This window comes from Notamacropus eugenii, chromosome 3, assembly GCF_028372415.1.
Source record: "Notamacropus eugenii isolate mMacEug1 chromosome 3, mMacEug1.pri_v2, whole genome shotgun sequence".
Taxonomy (NCBI): Eukaryota; Metazoa; Chordata; class Mammalia; order Diprotodontia; family Macropodidae; genus Notamacropus; species Notamacropus eugenii.
In genome coordinates, this window is record NC_092874.1 from 160,109,732 (window position 1) to 160,117,765 (window position 8,034).

Sequence of the window (8,034 nt, forward strand, 5' to 3'; positions counted from 1 at the left end):
GCTTCCAAACATCCAAAATAAATATGCAATGGGTGCACGCCACAGAAGAGCTCAAAAAGGATTTTGAAAATCAAGAAAGAGAGGTGAAGGAAAAATTGGGAAGAGAAATGAGAGACATGCAAGAAAATCATTAAAAGCAAGCCAATAGCTTGCTAAAGGAGAACCAAAAAATGCTGAAGAAAATAACACCTTTAAAAATAGGTTAACTCACTTGGCAAAAGAGGTTCAAAAAAACAAAAGAATGCTTTAAAAAGCAGAATTAGCCAAATGGAAAACAAGGTTCAAAAGCTCTCTGAAGAAAGTAGTTCTTTAAAAATTAGAATGGAACAGATGGAAGCTAATGACTTTATGAGAAACAAGAAATTACAAAACAAAACCAAAAGAATGACAAAATGGAAGATGATATAAAATATCTCATTGGAAAAACAACTGACCTGGAAAATAGATCCAGGAGAGACAATTTAAAAATTATGGGACTACCTGAAAGCCATGATCAAAAAAGAGCCTAGACATCATCTTTCATGAAATTATCAAGGAAAATTGCCCTGATATTCTAGAACCAGAGGGCAAAATAAATATTGAAAGAATCCACCAATCATCTCCTGAAAGAGATTCAAAAAGAGAAACTCCAAGAAACATTGTAGCCAAATTCCAGCGTTCCCAGGTCAAGGAGAAAATATTTCAAGCAGTTAGAAAGGAACAATTTGAGTGTTGTGGAAATACAATCAGGATAACACAAGACCTAGCAGCTTCTACATTAAGGGATCACAGGGCATGGAATATGATATTCCAGAAGTCAAAGGAACTAGGGTTAAAACCAGCAATCACCTACCCATCAAAACTGAGTATAATACTTCAGAGGAAAAAATGGTCATTCAGTGAAATAGAGGACTTTCAAGCATTCTTGATGAAAAGACCAGAGCTGAAAAGAAAATTTGACTTTCAAATGCAAGAATCTAGAGAAACATGAAAAGGCAAACAGGAAAGAGAAATCATAAGGGACTTTTATGTTCAACTAAAGTTGAACTGTTTACATTCCTATATGGAAAGATAATATCTATAACTCTTGAAACTTTTCTTAGTATTTGGGTAATTGGAGGGATTACACACACACACACACACACACACACACACACACACACACACACACACACATATATATATATAGAGAGAGAGAGAGAGAGAGAGACAGAGAACACAGGGTGAGTAGAATAGGAAGGGATCAAATCTAAAAAAATAATATTAAGGGGTGAGAGAGGAATGTATTGGGAGGTGAAAGGGAGAAATGGAATGGGGCAAATTATCTCTCGTAAAAGAGGCAAGCAAAAGCTTTTCCAATGGAGGGGAAAGGGGGGAGATGAGAGGGAAAAAGTGAAGCTTACACTCATCACATTTGGCTCAAGGAAGGAATAACATGTACACTCAATTTGGTATGAAAACCTATCTTACACTACAAGAAAGTAAGGGACAAGGGGATAAGCAGAGTGGGGAGATGATGGGAAGGGAGGGCAAATGGGAGGAGAGAACAATTAGAAGTAAACACTCTTGGGGAGGGACAAGGACAAGAGAGAGAATAGAAGAAATGGGGGGAAGGATAGGATGGAGGGAAATATAGACTATTATAGAAGTCATTTGCAAAAACTACACATATATAGCCTATATTGAATTGCTTGCCTTCTCAGTGGGAATGGGTGGGGAGGGAGGAAGGAAGATAAGTTGGAACTCAAAGTTTTAGGAATGATTTCTGAGAATTGTTTTTGTATACAACTGGGAAATAAGAAACACAGGTAATGGAGTATAGAAATTTATCTTGTCCTACAGGACAAAAGAGGAGATGGGGATAAGGGAAGGGAGGGGTGTTAGAAGGGAGGGCAGATTGGTGGAAGGGACAATCAGAATGCTTGTTGTTTTGGGGTGTTGGGAATAGAGAGATATGAAGAAAATTTGGAACTCAAAATTTTGTGGAAATGAATGTTGGAAATTTTAAATAAAAAAAATGAAATAAATAAATAAAAATAAATGTCAAGCTAAGGCGATTTTAGCTAATACAGGAGGCCAAAAGAAACCATTAAGATTTTCTGAACAATGGTCAGTGATCAGACGGGTGTCTTAGGAAGATTATTTTGATAGCTGTTGAAAGGATAGATTGGAGAAAGGAAAAAATAAATGCAGGAAGAACAATTAGGATGCTATTGTAATCGACCAGGAGAGATGATGAGGCCTTAAGCTGTAGTGGTGGTTGTATCAGTGAGGAGAAATTGGCAGATATGAGCCAAGTTCTAGCAGTGGATCCAGTAGACTTTAGAGAGGGCGAGGGAAGATTGAAAAATTAGTTCAGTGCTTCAAAACTGGGTAATTGGGAAGGTGGTACCCTGAGCAGAAACTGGGAAGTTTGGAGGATGGGAAAGTTGAGGAGATTATGACTTTAGTGTTGTCCATCTTGGTTTTAAAGCAAGCAGTTAGAGATGTGAAGCTAGAGTTCAGGAGACGGATAAATATTTGACAATCATTTACAAAGAGATGATAATTGAGGCCATGTCACCTGGGGGAAAATGTAGAAAGAAAACAGAGAACCCAGGAGAGAACTTTGGGGACTCCCATGACCTTGGGGCAAGACACAGATAATGTTAAGGCAAAAAAAAGTGAGGTTATATGTATGTGTGTATATATATATACATATATGTGTGTGTGTGTGTGTGTATGGGTGTGTATGGGTGTGTGTGTGTGTATACACACATAAGCTTAATTGTAGCCTTTGGGGGTGGAGGAGAGGGAGAAAAAGAACAAGATAAAAAAATGAAGAGGACAAAATCAAACTTACAGGGAAGCAAAGAAAACATGGACATCTCTGAACACAAGGTATAGTATTTTTTTATAGGCTTCCTTGAAATGGAAATTTATTGCTGCATATTTTGAACCCTCTCATGTTTTGCTGCGTACATGACAATGTTTTTTCTTTTCTTATTTTGCATTTAAGTTTCAGTATTTGTTTATATGTTTCTTTGTCTTTTCTTATCGTGTATTTGTTTTAGTATTTAAATATAAAATAAATCTTAAAAAGAACAAGGATTAGCCAGAAAAAGTAGGAGGGGAAGCATCAGACAGCAGTGTTACAGAAGCTGAGAGAAAAAAATATCCAGTAAGAAGGGCAGTTAACAATATCAAAAGCTGAAGAATGAGCTTATAGGATTAGAATGAATGAAAAAAAGAAAGAATTTAGCAGTTAGCTTTTTTTTTCAGAGAGGTTTAAGTCTAGTAGCTGGTTCAGAAGCCAGATTGCAACAAGTGAGTGGGAGATGAGGAAGTATTGGCATTTAGCATATAACATTTTCCCCTTATGGTTTTGATAATGAAAAAGACAAGAAATATAGTTTAATAATTGTGGAGGATGGCAACATTAAGCGATTTTTTTTTCAAGGTTTCAGGAGACTTGGTTATGCCTGTGGTCAGAGAGGAGGCAGTTACTAGATAAGAAGAAAATAAATATGAGTAAGAGGGGAAATAAGCAAAAGGGTGACTTCCCAGAAGACATCAGAGGAGGGGCAGGTCTAAGGGCACAAATAGAGGGCAAAAAGAAGGGCCACTTCCTCTTCAGAGGCCTGAGAAAAAGAAGAAAATGATGGTGATGAAAAAAGGTTTTGGAAAATGGAAGGAGAGAGGAATAGCCTTAATTTTCTCAATACGGTAGGTAAGATTATGTCCTGAGATGGAGGAGAGAAGTTGGCAAGTAGAGCGTAGTTGCTTGTAAAAGGAAAAGATAGGGGTGATAGTTTGGTAGCTTTGAAATGAGAGGTTGCAGGGGCTGGTTTTGGGGAAAGAGAATAAGTTCCCCAAGAATGGGATTTGGAAAATGGCTTTCCCAATCACTGGAATGGGGAAAGAATGAATGAGTGTATGTTAATCTTTGAAGAATGAGTGTAGGTAGGTTACTCTCCATTGGGCTTCAGTTGCCCTAGTGGCAAAATGTAGATGGAAAGGAGCACCATAAGGCAATTGCTCTAGAGTTATCAGTGGTCTGAGTGCCTGGAGAACACAGGAACAGTTGTTTAGGAAGGCCGGGAATCAGGAGGCAACTGCTGTAGAGTACTGGAGACCAAAGAGCATGCTGGGAGTCTAGATGTTGGGATTAGTGGAGGATTGGAGCTTGGCAATAGGGTAAGGGAGAAAGGGATTCAAGGGTGAAAGAAAAATGGTGTGGAATTTAACTGGTTCATTAAAAGATCATCATTTTGAAAGGAGGAGAATGTTGCCAGTGCAAGGATTATGGCCAGGGAAAACAAAGAGATTTGAAAGAATTAGAGGACACAGTAATGTTGAAAACCAAGTTTAGGAAGTTAGATGGATGGACAAAGCATTTATTAAGTCCTTCTTATACACCAAGCTCTGTGTTTAGTACTATATATAAATTTGTCATTGTTCAGTCATTTCCATAGTGCCCTACTCTTCATGATCCCATTTGGAGTTTTCTTGACAAAAAATACTGGTTTGCCATTTCTTTCTACAGCTCATTTTACAAATGGAGAAATTGCATAGGGTCACACAACTACTAGGTGTTTGAGGCCAGATTTGAATTCAGGACGATGAGTCTTCCTGACTTCAAGCCCAGTACTCTATTTCCTGTGCTACCTAACTATCCATATTATATATAAACGTAAGCAAGCAAAACTGTGCTATCAAAGTGTTGACATTCCAATGGGGAAGACAAAACATAAAGAGAAATTGGAAGCAAATAAGCAAACAGGAAATGGTATGGAAGGCAGGTTTGAGGCAATGTAACCTGAAAGCTCTAGCAGAGCTGGAGGACCCAGGTATAGAGTTCCAGTTTGTGGTGAGAGGGCAAAATGAGGATGATGGCTGGAGGGTAGGCAGCATGGTAAAATGAATGAATGAATGAAAAAATCAACTTGGAGTTGAGCAATGAATATGATTTCAGAACTCAGGTCTTCTCTACCCCAGTCCCTGGCCTCTATCCACTATGCCACCTGGCTGCAAATCAGTGCTCCATTGTAGTCTCTCTGAAGGGAATAACTGGGAGAGTGGGGTGTTTCGGAGGAAGATGGAAGATGCCATTCAGGTTTGAGCATGAACTTCATCTCTTTGCTTTTTATTCTAGCATCTTTCTCTCAGAATTCTCCACAAAAGAATCCCATAATTGTCCCCAGTTCTATGTGAATACTTGCAGATTCTGGAAAGTGTCTCTCAATTTCATGACAATTTGATACAGGATTTTATAAACACTTATTACAGGTGTGTTAAGAGTTGGGAAAACATATAGAAAAGAAGACATTGTGTATTTTCAAGAAACGCATATTCTAGGAAAGATAGTACATATAGGTTAGTTGGACTGTAGTTTACATAGAAAGGCTCAGAAATCCTAAGGGTACAGCTATAGATAAAGTTTGGGAGTTGTCAGTATAAGTCCATAAGGCAATCCCATCTGATACCCCTCACGGTATACATGGATAGCGTGTTACCCTGGGACCTACAAAGTGGAATATACATAGTCCTACAATATCACACTTCTTTCCCTGCAATGTGAGACACCCCCCAACACATACACACACTCCCTTTAGTTTCGTTCATTCACCCAAATTATCTCTAGCAGAGAGATAGACTATGGGATAATAGTCACTCTTTCCGGACCCTAGAGGTAACTTTGATTTTACTGGGTCCTGTTATCAATAATGTTTCAAATAGATACTACTTATCATTTTTTTTCAGTGAGTTACTAAATACTTCTACTACACACATAGAAGCCACTAAAGACCTGACCTGTGGGCTTGTTGGGGCTACATCACAAGTACATGGCTCCACGTATCAACAGCAGGGTTGGGGGTGAGAACAGGTCATTCTATCTCAGTGACAAGATGATAAGAGTCTTCTGACAGCCAAATGATCAGGTGGTGTCTGGTATAAAGCAGTTCTAAAGAAGCAGTGACAACATCACAGAAAGGTGGAAGGGAGAGGGAAGTTAAGCAGCAGAGGCACTTGCCCCCAAAACAAAACTGGTCTAAGACTTGGTGCTGCCAATTCTTAGGACAGGAGAAGACTTCTGTGGAGATGACTGGCACCTGCGAGCTCTTAGGCCTCCTGGCCACAGAGCTTACTTGGCCCAAAGGTTTCTGAAATTCCTTCCAGCAAATTTAGCCTTGCTGCCCAGCTCTTCCTCAATTCTGAGAAGCTGGTTATACTTGGTCAGAAGCTCACATGGGCACGGGCCACCAGTCTTGATCTGCCTATTGCAGAGATGTACCACCAGGTCTGCAATGAAGGTATCTTTAGTCTTCCCTGAATGATGGGAAACCATAACTCCTTATCCATTGAACTGAGCCAGCTTGCATGCCTGGAGAGATTAAGTCATGGAGCCAATCTGGTTCACTGAGTAGGAGGCAGTTGCAGGCTTTCTGGTTCACAGTCTTTTCAATGTGCTTGGGATTTGTCACTGTGAGATCATCCCTTACCACCTGGATGCCTGCAGTAGCAGTGAAATTCTTCTAAGCTTCTCAATCATCCTGGTCAAAGGGATCTTCAATAGACACCACTGGATAATCCTTGTAGCTGTTATAGAGTTCCCCAAGTGCAGAAGGAGAGATGTATCTGCTGGAATCATCAGAGACTTGAAGTCCAAGTCACATTTCTCAGATTGGAAGAATTCAGAGGCAGCAATATCCATGTCAATTGCAACTTATCAGTATAGTCAGCCTTACCAATAGCATTCTTTAGCAGGTCCAGAGTTTCTTTATTCTCCAGGATGTTGGGAGCAAAGCCACTTTCATTCCCTACCTTTCTGGTGTCCTATATATATTTCTGCTTAATCACACTCTTCCGGTTGTGGTAGACCTCAGCTCCAATGTTCATGGACTCCTTTAATTTTACTGCTCCAACAGGGAGGATCATGAACTCCTACATGGCCAGTTTGTTACCAGCATGGGAGCCACCATTGATCATATTGAAGACTAGAACTGAAAGGATGATTTCATCATTGCTTGCAAGGTCAGCAATATGGGGGTACAGGGAAACACCTTTTTCAGCAGTTCTGATCTTGTAAACAGCCAGAGACACTTCCAATATGGCATGGGCATCAAATTTAGATTTATTCTCAGTGCCATCCATCTCTATCATCAATTTGTTAATCTCCTCCTGCTCCACAACATTCAGTGTCTTACAAATCAAGTCTGGGGCAATAGTTTCATTGATGTGCTCAACCACTTTTGAGACACTTTTCCTCATGTAATGTATCTTATCATTGTCTTGGAGTTCCAGGGTTTCATGGATACTGGTAGAAGCACCACGAGGCATGGCAGCTCAGAAGTGACCTTTGTTGGTGTGGAGATCAGCTTCAATAGTGGAATTTCCATGAGAGTTGAAGGTCTCTTTTGCCTGGATCTTGTAAACAGATATGTTTCTGGAGGGGGCTTACTCCTCTGGGGTCAGAGAACAGAGGCTGAGGGGTCTACGTAGACCAAGTAAGCTCACCCCAGGGAACCCCTCACTATTTACCATTTTTAAGAAAAGTTCTGTTGACTTCTGTGCTTTCCCTACGCACCACTTTAGCTCGAGCCCCCACCCAATCACTTACAAAGTAACTCATTCACATACACGATATTTATATAGACATTCACAATAATGATATAAAGCAAAAATAAAAATTTTATTATTATAGATATTAACATATTAAAACAAGTGTATAAATAATAAAAAATATGAAAAGATGTGTAAACCCAGATCATACTCGCCTGTTAATGCACTTAATGATTGATTACAGTGAAGCTATAGAAAACTGCCATGGAAACATGTAAAAGAGGAAAACTCATGTACTTAGGATATCTCTAAACTCTAAACTTCAGGTTTCAATGTTATTTGACCATTCAGAAATATCTGTACCACACAAAACTGCATTTCTGCATAATCCTTGACTATTAATCATTCCTGTGTGAACTTAGTATTTATAAACTCTTTTCAAACTAACCATCACCTTTAAAACAATTTAGAAAATACTGGTTCTAATAGGAATGGTGGTGCTCTTCAAGCCAG

The 8,034-nt window shown here is 39.3% G+C and overlaps 1 pseudogene; it reads right to left on the minus strand.

Annotated features, from left to right (window-relative positions):
- Positions 1 to 5,728: 5,728 nt before the first annotated feature.
- LOC140531910 (enolase-like) lies at positions 5,729 to 7,299 on the minus strand (annotated as a pseudogene).
- Positions 7,300 to 8,034: the final 735 nt, after the last annotated feature.